At 30.1% G+C, this 24,644-nt stretch overlaps 2 non-coding genes and 1 pseudogene across 2 annotated transcripts; 2 read left to right on the plus strand and 1 right to left on the minus strand.

The window, feature by feature from the left end:
• The window catches only part of LOC124928023, a 58,442-nt pseudogene extending 35,344 nt beyond the window's left edge, over window positions 1-23,098 (plus strand).
• TRNAD-GUC lies at window positions 6,121-6,192 on the plus strand. The gene has a single exon. It is a non-coding gene; the product is annotated as a tRNA-Asp (tRNA).
• TRNAG-GCC lies at window positions 7,118-7,188 on the minus strand. Its single transcript has one exon. It is a non-coding gene; the product is annotated as a tRNA-Gly (tRNA).
• Window positions 23,099-24,644: the final 1,546 nt, after the last annotated feature.

The raw sequence follows: 24,644 nt of genomic DNA on the forward strand, positions 1-24,644 counted from the left end.
ATCAGAAGGTTGACAAGTTGGAGCCTAGGTCCAAGAAATGTGTGTTCTTAGACTATTCTGAAGGGGTAAAAGGTTATAGGTTTTGGGATAGAAGTGAACCTGGGATTAGAATTGTGATAAGTAGAGATGTTGTCTTTAATGAGAATAATTTTCCTTGCTTGTCTATGTTCCCCACTCTTGTTAATGATGCTCATAATAAGGTGGAGCATGTGCCTATAGTTTTTGATCAACCTACTGAATATGATGTGAATGTTCTCAATGAGGTGGAGCATGATAAAGTGCATGATATTGATGATTTTCATGGTTTAAATGTTTTGTCTAATTCACATAATTTTTTTTGATGATTTGAATGATTCAAATGTGTTGTCTGATTCACATGATTTGTCTGATGATTTGCATGACTATCAACTTGCTAGAGATAGAAGTAGAAGAACTTTTAGAATGCCTTCTATATTTAGGAATGATAATTTCAATAATTGTAATATGTATGAATTTGATTTTAACATGTTTGAATCCCTAGACTGTAATGAGCCTAGATCTTACAAAGAAACTATGAGGTTTAAGTTTTCTACTAAATGAATTGTTTTTATGAATAATGAGATGAATTCCCTAAGAATCAATGATACTAGGAAACTTGTTTCTAAACCTCATAATTGCTCCTTAGTGGATTGCAAGTGGTTGTATACGGTGAAGCAAGAGTATGAAAAAGTTAGATTCAAGGCTAGGTTAGTAGCCAAGGGATTTACTCAAAAGGAGGGAATAAATTATGCTGAAATTTTCGCTCCTATTGTCAAATTCACTAATGTTAGAATTATGTTTGCTTTAGTTGTTCACTTTGATTGAGAATTGAAGCAAATGAATGTTACTATTGCTTTATTACATGGTGAACTTGATAAGAATATTTATATGCATCAATCTGAGGGGTTTGTTGACCCCAAGTTGCCTGATCATGTTTGTTTGTTTAAAAAAAAAAGCTTTGTATGGTTTAAAACAATATCCTAGGCAATGAAATATCAAGTTCGATAAGTGCATGCAATCTTTAATGTTTAAAAGAAGTTCTTTTGATCATTGCCTTTACCTCAAGAATATAGACTGTGTTTGTATTTCTTTTGTTGTATGTGGATGACATGTTGATTGTTAGTCCATGTCTGAAGTCTGTAATGCATGTGAAAAAATCGCTTTGTAAAAATTTTGACATGAAAGACTTAGGTGATGCTAAGAAGATTTTTGGCATGAATATCATTAAAGATAGAACACAACTTTTTCTTATGTTGAATCAAAGTGCATATGTTGCAAAAATTTTGAGTAATTTTCTATGTCTGATTATAAATCTGTGAATGTGTCTCTTGCTTTCCACTTTGTGTTAAGTAAGGATTAGTCTCCTAAGACTGAAACTGAAATAACTGAAATAACTAAAATGAAGAATGTGCCTTATTCCAATCCTATAGGGCCTGTTATGTATCTCATGATTAGCACTAGGCCTGCTATTGCATATGCAATTGGTTGCTTGAGTAGATTTATGTTTACCCTAGTATGTCTCATTTGTTGTTGTTGGCACAATTAGAATCCCACATCGGAAGATAATGGGAGTGAAAGAAGTTTCTTAGTATATAAAAGAAACTATATTCACAATTAGCATAAATCCCACATCGGAAGATGATGGGAGTTGGGGAAGTTTCTTAGTGTATAAAAGAAACTCTCCCCTCTTTGGTTTATTGCACCCAAATTTGTATCTCTTCTTCCTTATTAATTGATAGCCTTAGTGCTCGGAGACGTAGGCAACATTTTGGCCGAACTCCTTTATCAAATTCTGTTAGTGTTCTTTCGTTTGGTTTTTTCTTCTTTTGTAGTTCTGTCAGGGTTTTTCCCCAACAAGTGGTATCAGAGCCAAAGGTTCGTCCTTGGCATGGTGGAGTCTTCAAAAGGGGCGTCAACTCCTTCGTCATCTTGGACGAGGACACCGATGTCGAATTTGAAGTTTGTGGTGGAGAACTTTGATGGAACTGGGCATTTCGGCATGTGGCAAGATGAGGTTCTAGATTGTCTTTTTCAGTAGGGTCTAGATGTTGCTATTGAGGTCGGAAAGCCAGATGGTATAAAAGAAAAAGAGTGGAGTATCGTGAATCGGTTGGCGTGCGGAACAATTCGGTCGTGCCTGTCCAGAGAGCAGAAGTATGCTGTGAAGAATGAAACTTCTGCACAGAAACTGTGGCAAGCATTGGAGGACAAGTTTCTGAAGAAGAGTGGTCAGAATAAGCTCCTTATGAAGAAGCGACTGTTCCGGTTTGAATACCAATCAGGTACTATGATGAATGAGCATATAACTAAGTTTAATGAATTGGTAGCAGATTTGTTAAACCTTGACGTTAGGTTTGAAGATGAAGATCTTGCGTTGATGTTGCTATCGTCCCTTCCTGATGAATTTGAACACTTAGAAACAACGTTACTTCATGGGAAGGGAAATGTTTCTCTTGATGCTATAAGTTCTGCTTTATATAGTCATGAATTGAGAAAGCAGGATAAAAGGAAAAGTAAAGTAGGTACAGCAGATGAAGCATTGATGGTCAAGGGCCGTCAGCAGAGCAAATCAAAAGGGAAAGGAAGAAGATCTGAAAGTAGAGTTGCCAAAGATGAATGTGCTTTCTGTCGTGAGAGAGGACATTGGAAGATTAACTGCCCAAAGTTGAAGAAGAAAGAGAAAGATTCTGAAGATGCGAATGTTGCAGAAAACAAAGGTGATGCAGATTCAGAATACTCTTTATCGATGTCACACACAACATCACATCCTGATGCGTGGATATTGGACTCAGCCTGCACTTATCATATGACACCAGTTCGAAAGTGGTTCTATGACTTTAAGGAGCTAGATGGTGGAGTTGTTTATATGGGAGATGCTAATACATGTAAAATAAAGGGGATAGGTTCAATCAAGCTGAGGAATGATGACGGATCCACCAGAATTATTAGAGATGATCGGTACATACCGAATATGAAAAAGAATCTCATTTCTTTGGGGGCCTTAGAGTCGAAAGGCCTACATGTGAAATTGGAAAATGGTGTTCTTAGGGTAATATCTGGAGCGCTAGTGATGTTGAAAGCTATCAGGAAGAGTAATAATTTGTATTACTATCAAGGTAGTACAGTTAATGGGACATCATGTGTATCAACTTCCGGGAGCAGTAAAGAGTTAGAGGCAACAAAACTATGGCATATGCGATTGGGGAACGCTGGTGTGAAATCTATGCAAACTCTTGTCAAACAAGGATTATTGAAAGGTACAAATGTTTGTAAGTTAGATTTTTGTGAACATTGTATTCTGGGAAAACAAAGGCGAGTAAAATTTGGCACTGCTATTCATAACACCAAGGGTATTTTGGATTATGTGCACTCAGATGTCTGGGGACCTGCCAAGACTCCTTCTCTTGGAGGTAGACATTATTTTGTTACTTTTATTGATGATTTTTCCAGAAGAGTTTGGGTGTTTACTATGAAGAACAAAGATGAAGTGTTTGAGATTTTTCTTAAATGGAAAACTCAAGTTGAAGACGAGACAGGAAGAAAGATCAAAGTTCTCCGGACTGATAACGGTGGAGAATACAAGAATGATCCATTCCAGAAGTTATGCCAAGAGTGTGGCATAGTTCAACACTTCACAGTCAGAAAAACACCACAGCAGAATGGAGTATCGGAACGTATGAACAGGACATTGGTGGAGAATGTTCGATGTATGTTGTCTAATGCTGGGTTAGACAGAAAATTTTGGGCAGAAGCTGTGTCATACGCTCAACATTTGGTAAATCGCCTACCATCATCTGCACTTGGTGGCAAGACTCGATTAGAGGTATGGTCTGGAAAACCTGCAACTGATTATGATTCTTTACATAATTTTGGTTCTACTGTATATTATCATGTAGTTGAATCAAAGTTGGATCCACGAGGAAAGAAGGCTCTTTTTATGGGATTTACTACGGGAGTTAAAGAGTATCGCCTCTGGTGTTTGGATGCAAAGAAAACCATTATTAGTAGAGATGTTACTTTTGATGATTATTCAATGTTGAATAAGGTAACACCAGACAAAATTGATTGTACTCCGCGACAGGTGGAGTTTGAGAAGATAAAGATAAGCCCAACTAGAAGTGACTCTCCGACGACAGACGAAGAGTTAAATGAGGAAGAAGTTCTGACCCAAGAACCTTCAGAACAAAGTGAATCAATTGCTGTGAATAGGCCAAGACGAGTTATTCAAAAACCAGGTCGGTTTGTTGACATGGCGGCCTATACACTTCTAGTCGTAGATGATGTTCCATCCACTTTTTCAGATGTCAGTCGAAGTACTGAAAATGGAAAAAGGAAAAAGGAGAGGTGTTATGGAAGATGAATTGCAATCTATTCAGAAGAATGAGACATGCAAGTTGAGGCATCTACGAAAAGAGAAGAAGGCTATTGGTTGTAAATGGATTTTTGCTAAGAAAGAAGGATTTTCTGAAAAATTTGATGTTCGCTACAAGGAAAAATTGGTAGTTAAAGACTACGCTCAGAAGGAAGGAGGTGATTATAATGAGGTACTTTCTCCTGTTGTTAAACACTCTTCCATTAGAATTTTGTTAGCCTTGGTTGCTTGAGTAGATTTATGTTTACCCTAGTATGTCTCATTGGAATGCTTTGAAATGACTTTTGAGATATCTAAAAACCACTATTGATGTTGGCTTGACTTTCTCTAAGTGTTCTGTAGGTACTAAGTTGGTTGGTTATGTGGATTTCAATTATGCTAATGATAGGGATAATAGAAAGTCTACTACTTCATATGTGTTTACTTTGTGTGACTCTTGCATAAGTTGGAAGTCTCAACTTCAACCCATTGTTTATTTATTTTTTAATTAACATTTTTCGCGTTAATTGTTTATTTATTTTTTAATTAAGCTTTTCTTGTTAATCATTTGTAGTTTAAAATTTGTAATTGGATTTTCCCCTTGAAGTTATCTTGAGTCTTTCTTTCTTAAAATGAACTCATTGACTCACGGGTGGTTGAGCACAATCATCTAATTCATGCTCGTCGTGCAAAATATTATGTTGGGTCAAATTAGTTTGACTAACGTTATTTTAATGATGTATTAGTAAAACTTTGATTAAGAATGAAACTAAGTCGTCTAATTGTTTTTGTGCAGGTGTATTAAAACTATGCTAAATTAGACATGGTGGACTATGATGTTATGGGGAATGTCTTAAAAGTGGATGGCGAAAAATCTACTTACTCGAAAAATGGAGAAGCGGGGATCATGTGTTTCCAGACGAGGGCTCACAACTTGGAGCTGTATATGTATATGGTGGCCGGAGCTAAAGGAAGTAAGGCGTCGGAGTTCAAGTTGGTGATCGAGAGGGATATTATTCTAGTGAACAAAGGGTTGGATGGGCTTAAGGAAGAGTATAGTGTGCCAACTTCATGGTGGTGCAAGCTAACCAGGGCATGGTTCAACTTTCTAATGGCTCGTAGCAGTTAATGGATGTTGGGTACTAACATAGCTTTTTATAATTTTATTGTATATTTGTTTATTAATTATGCATTGAAAAACTCTTTATACATTTTAATATTTTATTATATTTCTTTGTTATTGTTATATAGGGAAATTATATATTTTATTAATAATTATGTATGAAAACTTGTTATCATTTTTTTAATAATATTTTTTATTTGTTTATATGATCGTAATTTGTATATGTACCTATAACACCACCACCACCACTAATGTTCTTATTCAAATGTTCTTATTTAACCATTTTTAAGGTTGTACTAAATATGAATATAATTGTTTTACAATACATGAAAGATAAAAATAAAAAAATAAAAACACTACAAAGAAAAGAAAGCATATACAAAGCTAACATTAATTGAAGTCTATTTCCTTAAGGAAAAAAGAAAATTGAAGCATAAAGATGCAATCAATCATGTGAGGGTTTATACAATAATATTTGTTATGGTCAGTAATGGGAAATGGGAAAGAAGACGGAGGAAACAAAAGTCTGATTCAGTTACAAGTATAAGGATATTTTGAATTGACTCACTATACACTACAACTTGTTATGTAATTTTATATTAAGTAATAATTGAGTCCAAAAACACAAGTCGTTGTAGTATAGTGGTAAGTATTCCCGCCTGTCACGCGGGTGACCCGGGTTCGATCCCCGGCAACGGCGTTATTTTTTGCTTTTGTTCTTATATTTGGACTTCAAACACCTTATAGATGAGAGAACATATATGTATATGTGTATTCTAAACTTGTTACTCAAGTGTGTGGACAATAAAGATATGTGAGAACAATGATTATTACCCCCATTTAATTTAATGCCATCTGATGAAGAAAAATTACAGATTTTGGGACGTCCTCAAATAAAAAAGCTGATATGCAATTTTATTACTAGTTTCTGCTGGTATTTATGTGGACAATATAATACTTACTTGTACACCAAATTTTCTTTTTTCAAAACACTATAATTATGTGTGTTTTTAGTATCTACTTATGCATGAAAACTTGTTCTACAACATTATATTTGGACAACAGTAGTCTCTGTTTCTGAAACCATTAAAATTATTTAAATTGTTCCTTATAGAATTGAATATATATGTTGCATAAGGTATTAAGGTTGTAATTGGTTACAACCCCCTTTCGGGATTCCAAAGATTTCACAATATTGGATTAAATAACCGCATCATCCATTAATTAATTAGATAGAACAGTTTCAAAAACAAACAACATTACCTTGTTAAGTAAGGGTTTCTTTTTATTGTCATTACACTTAATCTTAAGGCCTCTCTCTATATGCTGCACATAATAATGAATAACCAACTAATAAATAAGTGCATTATTACACTTCTTAAGGCCTTTCACTATATGCTGCACATAATAATGAATAACCAACTAATAAATAAGTGCATTATTACACTTCTTAAGGCCTTTCACTATATGCTGCACATAATAATAATAAATAACCAACTAATAAATAAGTGCATTATTACACTTCTTAAGGCCTCTCTCTATATGCTGCACATAATAATAAATAACCAACTAATAAATAAGTGCATTTCTCCATTGTTTGAGCCTTTGAGAATAAAAAGATGAGTTGCACCAGCCGGGAATTGAACCCGGGTCTGTACCGTGGCAGGGTACTATTCTACCACTAGACCACTGGTGCTTTGTGATAAACGTTTATCTCTTTTTCACTTAACAACTCGTGTTATAGTTAAAACAGTTCAGCACAAATTAAACTTTAAATGTGAAATACCACTTATATCGTCTAAATATTAGATTTTAAGTAAGCCAAAGAAAAATAGCCTTGTATTATCCTTTCTTTATTTTGTTTTAGTTTTAAACAATGTAGTAATTTCATTAAAAAAAATATACCGATCACTATAACTACTCTAACTTTAATAAAAGAGTGTTTGTTTTATTATAATGTTTGGCTTAAATAGTAATTAGGAATAATGATAAATCAATTCATTGATTACTAATTTAAAGTACTTAAAACTGATTTGATTTAAGTTTGTTTAAAAATTATTAAATTGTTTTGAATAACTTCAAATTAAACTAAGGAGCAAAGCTTAGGAAGCTAATTCAATTTGCTAGATCATTAAAATTTAGGGTAACTACTACCCCATCTAAGTTTTGAGATAATCTTACTAATGTGAGGAATTGAATATTATATTTTATCATGAGAGGTATTTTTTTTTTTCTTTTCTTTTTTTACTATATTTCACAAGTCAATATTCTTTTATTAACATTCTTCTTGTCTTCTCTTCACATATAAGGTTTCACATTGACATTGACCGCTTTTCACATGTTAAGATTCCTTTATTATCGTTTATCGCGCGTTAATTTTGTTCTTTTATTTGCTTTTCACAGATCAAAGATTCCAAATTCATGTTCTTTGCGTCAATCAACTATTGACCGCTCTTCATAGTTCAAGATTCATTTATTAGCTTCAATCAACTATTGACCCCTCTTCATAGGTCAAGATTTCTTTATTAACGTCAATCACTATTGACCGCTCTTCATAGGTCAAGATTCCTTTATTAACGTTTATTATGTTAATTTTGTTCTTTGTGCTCTTTTGACATAGCAAAGATTCCAAATGAACGTTCTTTTCGTCAATTACCTTTTTACCGCTCTTTACATGTCAAGATGACTTTATTAACGTTTATTATGTTAATTTTGTTCTTGGTTTGCTTTGCTTTTCACAAACCAGAGATTCCAAATTAACATCATTTTCATCAATCAATTCTTGATGGCTCTTCATAGAGGTCAAGATTCTTTTATTAATGTTTATCATGTTAATTTTTTTTACTATTTCCCCAAGTCAAGATTCTTGTAATGACACTATGAAAACAGTTGACGAAAATTTGCCTCTTTTGTTGATTTTTTTTATTAATACACTTTTTTTTTTTGGTGATTTTTGGTTAATTTGTTTTAATTATTTAAAATGTCCCTCGTATTATTTGAAAGAGTTTTATTTAAAATTTCGATGCATTTTTTTTAATAAAATGCCCCTTGTACAGGGTTTGGTTATTGTTTCATATTTGTTTTGGGTTGGAACAAGATCTTTAAAAAAAAATGTCACTAGTTTCTCCAACAAAAGTCACCAGTTTCACCAACGCATTTAAAAAAATATCTCATCTCGAGAATTACGTTCGAGACACATTTAGTCTCCATGCCTAATCTTCCTCTTAAATCCCGCGTGCTAAGATGATGAATTTTAATAGTAATGTGTCCGAATTTTATCCTCAAAAGAATGTTTTTGGCTCAAAAAAATCACCACCTAATTTACTTTTATTAGAAATTAAGAAAGAAAATTTATAGAAATTATTTTGGGTTCGATGTTTAGTTACAAGTGGGAAAGGGCCCCAACTTTATAGTCCACACACATGTTAAAAAAACGGTCTCCACTCCAAAATAACTTGGCATTTTAGATAACATATGATGTTTACACAATTTTGATCGTACTAAATCATTTCAACCTACCTGATGTGGATATATGGATTTTATATATGCCCTAATCTAGAATCTAAGAGACCATGCATGTTTTTGTTCCTAGTCATGTGCTTAGGACATTTTATTGACAATTGAAAACAAAATAAGTTTGATATAATTATGTATGAATCCTTGTTATAATTTTTTTTAATAATATTATAACTTAGGTCATAACTTTGGCTATACTTGACCATTTCGATCCCATAACCTACCAATGGAAAAGTCTTGGTCTTACCTTTCTTTTAACACCAATCAAGACATACAGTTCAATCTACAACTCATGTAAGGTGGTCTGTAAGGAACCTTGATCAGTTTTAGACAACACATATCGGAGATTCATGGAGCTACAGTCCACCTCTTGAAGACGTTTTCTACCAAAATTGTAGATTAGACAGGCTCCGATCCAATGGAACCGGCCTCAAGTCGTCATTCAACCTCTAACCCATCCAAAAGCTCATGAGAAGAAGACTCGTGCATTCTATCTAGCCTCAAAGACTCGTGCACGAAAAGTCGGGTTACGGTCCACCACACAAGCTCTACCACACATAAATTATTGAGTTATGTACTGACCCGAAGGTTGCCCGTAAGACACCGATGTCAAACCAATGAAGAATGTAGTCATAATTTTCATCCAATGATTCGTGGACCTACAAACCATCTCCTTTAAAATTTTTACTAGCAATAGTCTAGCCCTCGAACATATACCTTTTCAACAATATCAATCTCATACCGTCACTCAACATGAGTCGACCAGGAGATTTAGAGTAAGTTTGATGATCAACCGAGAAACTTAAAGACATCATCTCCTTAAAAAAATTATAACTCTTTTGTGTAGTTGATGAATTGAAGTGATTCCATAGAAAAAAACGTGGACCTGAGTTTTGGTCCTCCAGCCAACTCGGCCCACTCATTAGATAATGCACAGTCGACTCACCAACGGGAAAGCCCAATGAAAAGCAAAATGTCGAAATCACCCTTCCAACTTAATATATAAGTCTAATATCCCTATAACTCCATAACAAATCACAACCTACTTAAATAAAGAGCCCAAGGAGAGAGAAATTTCCCATAACCGCTGCAGCAAATGCTGCCTCTAATTGTAAAAAAAATGGGGAAGAGGATCTGCTGTAAGTTATAAAAAATTATCAAACATGTAATTTTGATAAATTAGGCAAATAAAAAATTATATATATATATATATATATGAAATATATTTTAAATTCTAAATCCTAAATTCTAAGCTTTAAATCCTAAAAAATTATATATATGACATTTTATTTTAATATTTAATTTTCTCTTTCCTCCTACCACTCTCTTCTACTATGAGCAGTAAATTGGACATTATCTTTGGCACCGCAGATTGAATTCAAAAAATGGAGTAAAATTTGCTGTCCCAAAACAAGAAACTGCTGTCTCAGAGATTAAACAAATAAAAAATTATATATATATATATATATATATATATATATAGGCCATGGAGTGTTGGTTTCTATCTCTGTCCGAATTTCGCTTGAGGTGGCTGGTATAGTTTAAGGCGAAGTTTTACTATGATGATTCGCCTAAGCTTTAGATCACTTGACAAAGTTTTAGTAACTGTATTAGTAACAAGCATTCAAACGAAAAAAACATATGAAGCTGAAATCACGTAGATGAGCAAATGAGGGAGAAGAAGTTGCATTCCACCATGACTCTTTGATGGGAGGTTGTCAGTCTATGGAAAAATTCAGATTAACTAAAATGAGGTCAGAGAGTTTGATCACCTAACCTCTCCTAACTTATCCATGTCCAACACCACTAGGAAAACGAGCCCTATATTCAAGAAATCCTTGGGCCTTCATGTTAACCATGAGTTGACCAAAATTCAAACCCAACACAATTCCCATGTGCGTCTTCAGAATTCCTTCATACTTTCAAAATCAACCTCGGACACTTTATCCGCATGATTTTAACCGAGAACTTCCAATTTCAATTTTAATTAAAATCACACAGTAAGATAGTTTGGTTTCACCTTTTCATCAAACTAACTTTTCTAATTAATTTACACCGATTAATTATTCAGAAAAAAAAAACTAAAATAATATAAAACGATCGAGAATATTATTCTTCATAAACAAATTCATAAATTTGATGACACATTTAAAAAATTATTTAACTTTGTGACGCCATAATTTAGATTTCTATAAAACCAAAAATCACAAATAAAATTCTTACACACTTGTAAAATTATTCTTGATAAGCATAAAAAGTTTCAGAATATTTAGGACTCAGTTTAATAAAACTGCTGAAAGTATCATAAATGAAGTTCTATAGCTGCACAAATAAATATGAGAAAACTTCTTTCGTGCTTCAAAATCATTCTTCAAAATCCTGTGCAAACAATCACCTATTTTAGCAAACTTGAATTTTAAAATCTTGTTTGTGTACTCTCTTTATATCATATTTGTCTATCGCTTACAATTTTAGTCTCGTCCATTAATGGATGCATGTTCAAAACTTTAGACGAACAGTAAAAGTCCTTATCAAACATAGTGTAATAATCCTTTAATATTCAAATGGCCAACTATTTCAGAATAGAGACCGTTCATCTAGACGAGCGTGTGGACCATAGTGTCAAAACTTTTTTTCACACGTAACCAAACATCGAACTCTTATAATGAATATTCTTATTTTTTTTGTAATTTTTTTAGAGCAAACTATGTTGGTGACTCTAAAGTTAATTAAATCGATTTGTCCGAGTACACGATCGATCTAAAACTTATATAGGCCAATTAAAAGGCTTTCATTAGAGAACTATATTTTAATTCTTTATCTCAATTAAGAATGAGACAAATCTCGAGAGAGTGGTATTCTCGTCTACTTTTACGAGATTGAAGAGAAGGTAAGTCAAGAGTTCTCTAAACAAATCTAAACAATAAACCATTTTTGAAATAGTACTCAGGTCGAGCCTAATATTAAAATCCCTTGTCGTATAGTTATTTTAATTATCCCAATTATCAACTTATTAGTTATATTTTGGATTTTAAAGTCCGAAACTAATTATTTTCAGGATTCTATCGACATGGCATGGCATCGCATTAAAAATAATTATATTTTTAATTCATGTGTAATAAGCCCGTATATCATTTTATTAAAATATTTTTATATGCTCGGGATTATTATTAAAAAAATATAAATTTGGGAAGTTAAAAATAAGTGTCTACAATCGCCAATGAGTTAATTGATTCGGTTAACTCTAGAGGCGATAAGTATGCTTTTGTTAAACTTGATGACGAAAAAACATATAATCATGTTAATTGAGTGTTCCTTTTTGATAATATGGTTAGACTGAGTTTGAGATAGAAATAGATTAGATTGTGAAATGATAATTTTATGTTCTTCAAATTGGATTAACTCGTGAGTGTTGAAATTCACTAAAGAACATGATGATAGTTTGTCTACTAATAAATCAACGAAGAAGGTAGAATCTTATTGACATTAAATTTGGGGTAAAATAACAACTAAAATGAACTATGAAGTTATTCGTGAGTGTTGAGATCTATCCAACAACAAAATTAATATGTATAGACTAAATAAACTAGCGAAAAAAGTAGAATCTCATGAATATTGAATGATTGGGTGAAACAATAACTAAAAAGAACTCCGAGTATATGATAATTGAATAATATAAAAGCGTCAACAAAAATATAAAAGAAAAAAATAATTATTGTAAAAAAATATTATAACAAATTATTAGAAATTTAGAGCACTCTATACCTAACTAAATTAACAATTGATGGAGAGACCGTAAAACTAGATTTTGATTATGTGTGCTTTATAAAAACAATTTAACTCTAATATATATTGTATTAAATAGTATGTAAATACATCATTTATCTACAATATATAGACATCACACCTAATCTTTCTCTAAGTGTTTTATTAAGTGATCTTGATTTATTAATTAACTTGGAAATTAAATTTTAATAATATGGTTGGTGACACTATAACCTAAAATATTTAAATATGAAGTTCATAAGGATCAACAAAAAATTTTGGTGTCAGTTTTAAATGAAAATAACATATTAACAAAATCGATAAAAAAAAATAATTCTTCTATTTAAGAGTTGATTTTATATATAATTGAAATTTTTAGTACTAAATATATAGTTATAAATAATTAAAAAATTTATTAGATGGAGATGCAAACCCTATTATGAGTTGAAATTGTAATTATTAACATTAGAGAGAGATTTTAATACTTTTAATAAGTGAATTCTAACCATGAAAGCTATAGGAACTAGAGGTGATATAGTCTTATATTTCACTTATATTCTTATTATGAAAAAATTATTTGCCGTCTTCTTGATATGTTTATGAGAGTTTTCATATTTTCGTAGAAAAGTGTGTTACTTTTTTTTGGTTACTTTATTTTGTACTTTATAATTTATATAAGATTGTGTAAATTTTATATTTTTTTTGACAAAGGTCATAAATGTAAATCTTATTTTTGAAAACAAAAGAATTTTTTATACCTTTATAATTTATATAAAATTATTTTTTTTGACAAAGGTCATAAATGTAAATCTTATTTTTGAAAACAAAAGAATTTTTTATACCTTTATAATTTATATAAAATTATGTAAATTGTATTTGTTTTTAAACAAAATAAAAAAATCATTCAAAATGATTATATTATTTTATTATGATGCAACTCATTTTGTTTTAAATAAATATTTATCTATATAGACATTACATTAAACTTATAAAAAAATTAATATAATAATATAATATTATTATTACAATATTATAATATTGTTGATAATATTGCAAATTTATTATTTTGTAGGACAACATTCCTCCTTAAATTCAATATAGATAAGACTTTGACAATTCGAATATGTGAAATGATAATGTTATCTTTGTAAACTGGATAACTCGTGAGTGTTGACAATTCGAAGTTGAATATGTGAAATGATAATGTTATCTTTTTAAACTGCATAACTCGTGTTGAGATTAATAAAAAAATGAAATGAGATAATAGTGTATTTACTAACAAATCAAAGAAGAATGTAAAATTTTATCGGAATTAAATGTTGTGGTTAAATAACAATAAAAAAACTACGAAGCTACTCGTGATTATTGCGATTCATCAAACAACGAGATTATTGTATATTGACAATAAACCAACGAAGAAGGTAGAATCATATGGATATTGAATTTGAAATTAGGGGTGGATCGGTAGAATATACCTTAACTTTTATCTATACCTTATACCTTACTAAAAGTTTATGTATATAAAAATTCATAAGTTTATCGTACATTAATTTCAGCCTACCTTGATTTCGGTATGTTATCGGTATATACCCTTCATACCTAAATACATACTCGGTTAATTTTAGTTCACACATTTTCTAATTTAAAAGTGTGTTTAACAAAACACTTTTTTCCCTTGATTTAGAAGATTTTTTTATTCTGAAGTGGTTCTTACTCTCTTTCAATTGGTGAACTCTTGTGTTTTAAATTTCAATATATTTTATAGTTGAGATGAATTTGACAATATATTAAACAATGCTAGGTTTATTTAAAAAAAACATTTTTTTTAGTAAAATAAAATTAGTTTCATATATGTCTATGAATTAGATATAGGAAATAATATAAAATATAATTAATTTTTTTTTTTATTTTAACTTATATTTCTATATTGAATTCACGTCAAATCTTCTAAAATATGTCTAGATAAGAAAATAAATTCACTAAATATGATTGATTCGTTGATAATAGTTATATATATATATATATATATATATATATATATATATATATATATATATATATATATATATATATATATATATATATATATAATACTTAATTTAAATTTATAGGGTCGAAAGTTGTGGTTAATTTGAATATATATATATGAGAATAAATGAATATTTGATCAAATCGTGGGTTAATCTGCCCAAAAAATTGAAACGATTAAAATTAAAAATAAAAATTCTATAAGTATATTTAAAATTTGTAACCTAACAAAAATAAGGAAAACACTCTAACCATCTAAGCTAATAAGACTTTATATTTTAAATTTTACACCAAATTTAATTAACGCGGAATATTTATAATAATATATATATATATATATATATATATATATATATATATATATATATATATATAATAACATCTATCATCATTATTTTTATATAAATAAAACTTAACCTATTGTCAATAAATCCAAAATAAGAAAAAAGATATATAAAACAAAAAAAAATATTTAATAATTTTTTAAAAACAATAGTTAGTAAAAATATGATATAAATATTTATATATAAAAATATTAAATAAATATATAACAATATATAATTATTATATATTGAAAAATAAATTAGGAGATAAATATTTCTAAATAGAATAATATATATATATATATATATATATATATATATATATATATATATATATATATATATATATATATATATATATATATATATATATATATATATATATATATATAAAAGAGAAAAAAATAAAAAAAAAATTAAAAAAAAAATATTATTATTTTAATTTTGGGTATGAAAAAAAATAATAATAAATTGATATAATATATTGAGAAAAATTATAATATAATAATAAGTTATATATATATATATATATATATATATATATATATATATATATATATATATATATATATATATATATATATATATATATATATATATATATATATATATATATATATATATATATATATATATATATCATTATTATTATTTTTATTTAATATTAGGATAAGTGATATACTTATTTTTATTGTATTATTTTTATGAGTATAAGAAATTTATATAATATATATAGTTATTCAAAAGGTAACTTATAAAAATATATATACATTCATAAAATTATTAAATTATTTCAACAACATAAACATTGGTGACAAAATCTAAAAGTTTGTCCACTAAGGGTAATTCAGGACCTAAAATCATGTTAGAAGGTACAATCAAATGTTGAGAATATCGTCTTGAGTTAAGCATTTACATAAAATACTGGTAAATTCATGTGGAATGCACGCAAAAAACATAAAAAAACAAAAAATATCAACAACAAAAAATTAAAATTATTTTAAAATATGTACACATGGTGTCTTATACTTAATAAATAAAATTAGGATAAAAAATTTAATTAATTTATTTATATATTATATTATATATATCATTATTAACGAAAATATTTTATTTAATATTAGAATAAGAAATATAATTATTTTTATTATAATTTTTTTTGATATGAATATGAAAATTTAATATAATATATATAATTATTCAAAATTTAATTTATAATATATATATATATATATATATATATATATATATACACAAAATTATAAATTATTTCAATAATCATAAGTGGTATAGCGATTAAAGATTAAAGTGTTAACATTTAAAACTTAAGACCACTATTCAAATCCCTCTAAAAGTAAATATTATATGTGGGTGCGCGAACATTGATAGATGAAGCGGAAGCGAGAATGTTGGCTTCAGTAAATTAGTTATAATACCTAAAGTTTTGTTACGGAGAGTAAAATTCGTCAACGAAGGGTGATTCAGGGCTTAAGATCATGCCTAAAGATATAATTGAATGTTTAAGTATGGTTGGAATTGAGAATAATTAGGGTTAATAATCCATCGTTGAAAAGATAATTTAGATAATATATATGAAAAGATTTTAATAATGAGTTTTTTAGTATTAAAATTATTAATTATATATATATATTTATAATCCATAAACTATAATAAATATTTGTTATTTTAATTTATAATGTTCCTATATATATATATATATTAAAAATATATATAAATTTAAAAAATTAAAAATACATCTAACTGAATATGTTAATTTTAAAATGAACGATTTTTTGTTTTTATTTATTATTATAAATACACAAAATAAGACATTATATACTTGAAATAAAAATTTAAAATTTAAAATATATATATATATATTATTAATTAAAAAGATTGAAATAAAAAAATGTTTGGTAAAAATAAAAATAAAAAGTGTAAAATAAATTAATAAAATAATTAAATTAAAAATATATTAACTAAATATGTTAAGTTTTAAATTTATTAAGAAATATATATAAGACTTATTTATTATTATAAAAATATTTGAAATATTTGAAAGAATATTTTTTTTTATAATCATATATATATATATATTAATTTTAAATAGTTTTTTTTATAATTTATTATTATAAGAAAAACAGGACATGGTATGAATAAGTTTTTTATTATCACATATTTTTTATGTTTTTTTTAATATTTGTTCAATTATTTGTTATAATGATTTATTATTATAAAAAATAAATTAAGATTTTATTTATTTAAATTAAGGTATTAGTAAGGATTTTTAGTTTCTTATTCTTTAATGTTTTTTTTATTATGTTAGATTTTTTGGTCCATGGCTCTATAGCCCAAATAGAGAAATAAACTAACACTATCAGAACAAAAAATTGAAAACCCTACTGTGTGTCTCACTGTCTATCTCACTGTCTGTCTCTCTCAGTCTTTGTATCCTACATCGACAATGAAACCGACAACGAAATTCACAACGAAACCGACAACGAAACCGACAACAAAATAATTTCGACGGTGACTCTGTTTCGCTCGGTTGAGCCTTGAGGTAAGGTTTAACCATTAAAAGTGAAAATTCAATATCAGGGTTTGATTGTTATTTATTTTTATGCTTTGTTTTGAGATTGTGTATTTGTGTGGTTAAGCTGTAAAGATCTTTGAAAATAATTTACTTGTTTGATGGCGCCGAAAAAATATTTATCTGGATATGAAAAACAAAAAAGGAAAGAATTAGAAGAACAATTTATTAAATCTCAAAGTGGTGCATAGGTTTGATATGTCTCTTGCATCCCTAAAACATAGGTTTGAACAATTGAATGAGTTTAATGACTTATTTGGGTTCCTTATGAATTCTGGAAAGTTGAAGGCATTGAATGAAAGCAAATTGAAAGAAAAGTGTAGCACATTTTGTAATGTATTTTCTCATGAAGGTACGTGTGATATTAATTTGAGTGATTTGTTTTCTGAACTAAAAATACTACAAGTTGCTTTACCTAGTTTGGATATGCCCGCTGCTGAAATTCTTGATTTTGTAATGTCAATAAATTGTTATCCTAATGTCTCTATTGTATATCGAATTTTACTAACATTGCCTGTTACGGTAGCTTCTGCTGAAAGAAGTTTTTCTAAGTTAAAATTATTGAAAAGTTATCTAAGATCTTCGATGTCTCAAGATAGATTGAATGGACTTGCTATTTTATGTATTGAAAAAGATTTTTTGGAATATATTGATTACGATACAATTATAAATGATTTTGCATCTAAAAATGCAAGAAGAAGTCACTTTCGTTGACAATTTATGTTACATCTTTGTAGATATTGGAAGGTTATTGAAGATCAACGGTGAAACACAAGTGAAGTTTATGCGTAGGGCCCTAATTTCGTGCTTTCGCCTAAGGCCTAAAAAATCTCAGGAACGACACTGTGTAGTCCTGAATGGTCTCTTGAACAAATGATCACAAAGCCTAAATGTTATAAATTAAAAATTCCATGTTTTTTGAAAAGGAAAAGTGATTGGGGGTTTATTTTTATTATGGAGGTTTAGGATTTTCTCCAGAATGTCCATAATTTTTTTATATATTGCTAATTAATATGTATTTGGGTGAATCCAAGATTTGAATGAATAAGCCAGCAAATGAGTTGACATTATACAATTAATATATATAGATTAAGTTTTCTCTTCATTATTATTTATCATTCTCTTTTCTCTCCATCAATTATTTGTGTCCTTTAATTTTAACTAATTTTGAATATTTATAAATATATTTTATATTATTTATATAATTTTAAAATAAGTAATAATAGTAAAATAAATTAAATAAATTAAACCAAAAAAGGGTTCATGTTTATTATAGAGGTTCTGGATTTTCATTAAAATGTCCATAATTTTTATATTATATTATATATATAACAAACTTTTTTTAAATTCCTAATAAAGACATATTTAATGTATATCTTAAGCAAACTCAACTAATTTAAGCAACTTAACTAAGGTAAGAAAAACAAGCAAAGCATAATGAATGCAATGTGTCTCAATTGTTTCAACAAATCATTAAATCAACTACTAAAATAACATTTTAGGTTATTTTTTTAGGAAATTAGCACAATCATAACCTTACTTTTAACACTTCATGAGGTACAAATACGTGTGTTTTACTAAAACCCGATCTTTGGTACGATCTTTGGTCGTGATTAGTTGATTGTTGTTTTCCAATGTCAACTATCGGTTCACTATTAGCAACTGCCCGTTCACCTCAGCACATTATGGTTGAGAATTTAGTTATTAAGGATAAACTTATCCGAACAGTTCCATGGATAATTTAGTTATTAAAGTCCGAGCATCCTTTATCAAAGCCTGTTTTGAGTGATGCTGGCACACATTGTAAAATGGAAGATGGAAATATAAGAAGGTTAAACCATTGCTTTTAAATTATCGCTATTAAATAATAAGTTATATTTTTTGGATAGCTTAATATAATGTTTGTGAGTTTATGTTGCAGGTTTCTTTCTGAGTTTTTAAGAAAAGAAACTATGTTAGCACTTGCATGTAAGAATTAATTATGAAGTGTTAAAAGCTGGAAATGTATGATAAAGAAGTTGAGTTTTTAAGAAAAGAAACTATGTTAGCACTTGTATGCAAGAATTAATTATGAAGTGTTAAAAGCTGGAAACGTATGATAAAGAAGTTTATATGGCCACAATGTCTATGCTAATTCGATAATAGATGGAAACAAAAATTATTATTAAACTTCAGATCCACAGAAACTAACCTGAATCTCAAACACAACTTCACCCGTTCTTGTTGGTTGCGACTTTGATGTGAGTTATGAAGACTACACTTATAATAAACTCTACATTGTTAATTAGAGTTTATTGAGTTTGTATTTGGTTTTGGGCTTGAGCCTGACCAAGAGTTATTTAAGTTTATTATTTGAATGTTTACCCTAAAAATATATGATTATTAATGATTTATATAAGTCAGATATAATTCCAGAGAGATAAAGTGTGAGACAAAAACTTTGTATTCCTTCTTTTTCTTCATAGTGAAATCTGGTGACGGCTGAAGTGAACGTAGCTCATTTTGAGTGAACCACTATAAATCTGTGTCTTCTTGTGTTATTCTTTCTTGAGTTTTTACAGATCGTTTCAAGCAGGTCGGATTTGGGAGATACAAATCCTAACAACTGGTATCAGACTAGTTAGGCTAGATCTGAGCATTGAAAACGATGGCAAGTGAGAACAATATAGGACTTGGGATTGGAAGATTCAATGAGACAGATTATGCCTTCTGGAGGATGCAGATTGAAGATTATCTCTATGGAAAGAAGCTTCATGTTACTTTGAGTGAGAAACCAGAGAAGATGGATGAAGCTGAATGAAAACTCATTGATAGACATGTTTTGGGAGTTGTCCGAATGACGATAGCCAAGACAGTTGCTCACAATTTAGCAAAGGAGAAGACCACCATGGGTCTGATGAAAACTCTTTCTAATATCTATGAGAAACCATTTGCCAACAAAAAGGTACACTTAATGAAAAGACTCTTTTACTTAAGAATTGTTGATGGTACTTCTGTCACTACTCATTTGAATGAATTCAATACAATTGTGAATCAATTGCTATATGTTGAGATTGATTTTGGGGATGAAGTTAGTGCCCTGATTTTGTTAGCATCTCTACCAAATAGTTGGGAACCTATGATGACATCAATTAGTAATTTAGTTGGAAATGCTAAACTGAAATTTGTTGAAGTTAGAGATCATATTCTTGTTGAAGAGGTTCGTAAAATTGATTCTGATGAAATGTTCAAAAGTTCTACTCTAATTGTGGAAAAAATGGGTAGAGGTAATGATAGAAATTTCAACCGAGGTAAAAGAAAATTTATGTCGAGGAGAAGGAGGAGTCAGTCTAAGTCTGGACGAACATTTGAGTGTTGTAATTGTGGTAAACAAGGTCATTTGAAGAGGAACTACAAAACACCGAAGAGAACAACGATGATAAAAATGATGCAGCCAACGTTGTTACAGAAACTGTCACTGATGCGTTACTTCTGTCTGTTGATAGCCCGATAGATTAATGGGTTTGGACTTAGGAACGTCTTTCCACACCACTGCCCACAAAGAATTAATGGAGAATTATGTGGATGAAAACGTGAGAAAATTTATTTCGCAGATGGTGAGCCAAATGGATATTGTTGGCATGGGGGACATCAAATTGAAGATGGAAAATGGTTTTGTTTGGAAGATTAATAAGGTGAGACACATTCCAGGTTTAATGCGCAATTTGATCTCTATTACACAACTGATGAAGAAGGTCACAATTTTAGTTGTGGAAATGGTGCGTGGCAGGTGAATAAAGGAGCAATAGTTGTTGCTCGAGGTCACAAAACTGGAATGTTATACACGACTTCAACTTACAGAGAATCAGTTGTTGCTGTAGTTGATGACTCGAAGAACAGTGAGCTGTGGCATTGCAGGTTGGGCCATATGAGCGAAAAAGGGATGAAAATTCTTTTGAAGAATGGACAGATTCTAGAACTGAAGTCTGTTGAACATCAGTTATGTGAAACTTGCATTCTTGGAAAACAGAAACGGGTGAATTTCTTAAAAATTGGGAAAGAGCTCAAGAAAGAAAGGTTAGAGTTGGTACACACTGATGTGTGGGGACCTGCACATGTTTCTTCTATTGGTGGATCACAATACTACGTGACATATATAGATGATTCGACAAGAAAGGTATGTGTATATTTTATGAAGCACAAGTCTGAAGTATTTGCTATTTTCAAGAAATGGAAGGCTTTGGTTGAAAATGAAACAAATCAGAAAGTTAAGTGCTTGAGATCCAACAACGGAGGTGAATATATCAATTCGGATTTCAAAGAGTATTGTGCTGTGAATGGGATCAGTATGGTGAAGACTGTTCCTCGAACGCTTCAAGAGAATGGAGTAGCTGAACGAATGAATCGAACATTGAACGAGCGTGCTAGAAGCATGAGATTGCATGCAGGGCTGCCTAAAACCTTCTGGGCAGAAGCTATAATACTGCTGCCTATTTGATAAATAGGGGACCCTCTATTCCTCTTGAATTCAGAATTCCTGAAGAAGCTTGGATCAATAAAAAGGTAAATCTTTCTTATTTGAAAGTGTTTGGTTGTTTATCATATTTTCATATTAATGAATATGATAAGAGCGAACTTGATCCAAAGTCTAATAAATGTTTTTCATTGGTTATGGTGATATTGAGTTTGGTTATCTTTTTAAGGATAATCAAAATTGGAAGATCATTCATAGCAGAAATGTTATCTTCAATGAACAGGTTCTCTACATAGATTGTGTTGGGAAGACATCAGAGAGTGATTCCAAGTTGAAAGAGACTGATATGGTCGATTTGAGAGAATTTTTAGCTGAATATATACCGACTGTTGAAGAAGAGCAGTGAGTTGTTGAAGATGAAATCATTAAGAACGTGGCCCCATAGACGAATCAGCAAACACTAGTTATATAGTTGAGAAGATCGTCAAGGAATCGAAAACCAGTCGAGAGGTGGTCTCCATCTCTGAACTATATATTGTTGGTAGTTAGAGGTGAACCTGAATATTATGAGGAAGCAATACAATCTAATGAATCGGTTAAGTGGGAGTTTGCGATGAAAGATGAGATGGACTCTTTGACGTTGAATCAGACTTGGAAGCTCACTGAGCTACCAAAGGGAAAGAAAGCACTTCACAATAAATGGATATTAAGGATTAAAGAATAATATGATAAAACCATGAGGTACAAGGAAATATTGGTTGTGAAAGGATTTCAATAGAAAGAAGTTATTGACTACAATGAGATCTTCTCTCGATTTGTTAAATTGATGACAATTAGAACTATTTTGAGTTTGGTTGTGAAATAAGACATTCATCTTCAACAAATGGATATCAAAATTTCTTTTCTTCATGGTGATTTAGATGAAGAGATTTACATGCGACAACCAGAAGGATTTGAAATCAAAGGAAAAAATGAGCTTTTGTGTAAGATTTAGAAAAGTCTATATAGTTTGACACATGCTCCAAGGCAATGGTACAAGAAGTTCGATAGCTTCATAAAAAGTAACAATTTTCTGAGGAGTGAAGTTGATCATTGTTGCTATATCAAGAGGTTTGATAAATCGTACATTATTCTACTCCTCTACATTGATGACATGTTGATTGCTGGAGCAAGCTTGTATGAGATTAACAAGCTCAAGAAAGAGTTGTTTGAAAAGTTTGCAATGAAGGATTTGGGTGCTGCAAAACAAATCATTGGGATGAGAATTTTTAGGGATGAAGAAGTTCTCAAGATTTCACAAGAAGAATATGTGAAGAAAATTCTTAGTAGGTTCAACTTGTATGATTCAAAACCAGTTACTACCCCTTTAACTAGTCACTTCAGACTATCTAAAGATCAGTCGCCTTCAACAGAGGACGAGAAAAATTACATGGTCATTGTTCCATATGCCTCTGCCATTGGTTATATTATGTATGCAATGGCTTGAACAAGACCAAACATAACACATGCAGTGGGAGTTATTAGCAGGTTCATGAGCAACCCGGGTAGACAACATTAGGAAGCAGTAAAGTGGATATTACGATACTTAAGAGGAAGTACATGTCTCGCTTTGTGTTTTCGAAAGTCTAATATGAGTTTGGAAGGATATGTTTATGATGACAATGGTGGTGATGTTAATAGTAGGAAGAGCACAACAAAATACATTTATACTATGGGAGATACTTCAATCAATTGAGTTTCAAAATTATAGAAGATTGTTGCTCTTTCTAGTTGTGAGGAAGAGTATGTTGTTGTGACAGAGACGCTAAGAAGATGATATGGTTACAACCCTTTTTGCAAGAATTGGATCAAGACTACGAGGGAAGTGTGTTGCGATACAACAGTTAAAGTGTCATTCATTTGGAAAAGAATCCAGTTTATCATGGAAGGACAAAGCATATACAAGTTCGTTATCATTTCATCCGGTCAGCTTTAGACGATGGAGTATTAGCTCTTGAGAAGATTCCCGAGAGTGAGAATCCATTTGATATGCTGACGAAATCTATGACAAATGAGAAATTGAAGTTGTGTGCAACTTCAGTTGGTCTTCTTCGTTAAGACACCGAATGGAGAGCCACTACTGTTCGAGAGATGAGAAGTTAGTCTCCAAGTGGGAGATTGTTGAGTTATGGAGCCTACACTTATAATAAACTCTATATTGTTAATTAGAGTTTATTGGGTTTGTATTTGGTTTTGGGCTTGGGCCTGACTAAGAGTTATTTAGATTTATTACCTAAATGTTTACCCTATAAATATGTGATTATTAAGGGTTTACATAAGTCAAATAGAATTCTAGAGAAATAAAGTGTGAGGCAAAAACTCTGTATTCCTTCTTTTTCTTCATAGTGAAATCTAGTGACGGCTGAAGTGGACGTATCTCATTTTGAGTGAACCACTATAAATCTGTGTCTTCTTGTGTTCTTTTTTCTTGAGTTTTA

Source organism: Impatiens glandulifera, chromosome 1, assembly GCF_907164915.1.
Source record: "Impatiens glandulifera chromosome 1, dImpGla2.1, whole genome shotgun sequence".
In the NCBI taxonomy this organism is placed as follows: Eukaryota; Viridiplantae; Streptophyta; class Magnoliopsida; order Ericales; family Balsaminaceae; genus Impatiens; species Impatiens glandulifera.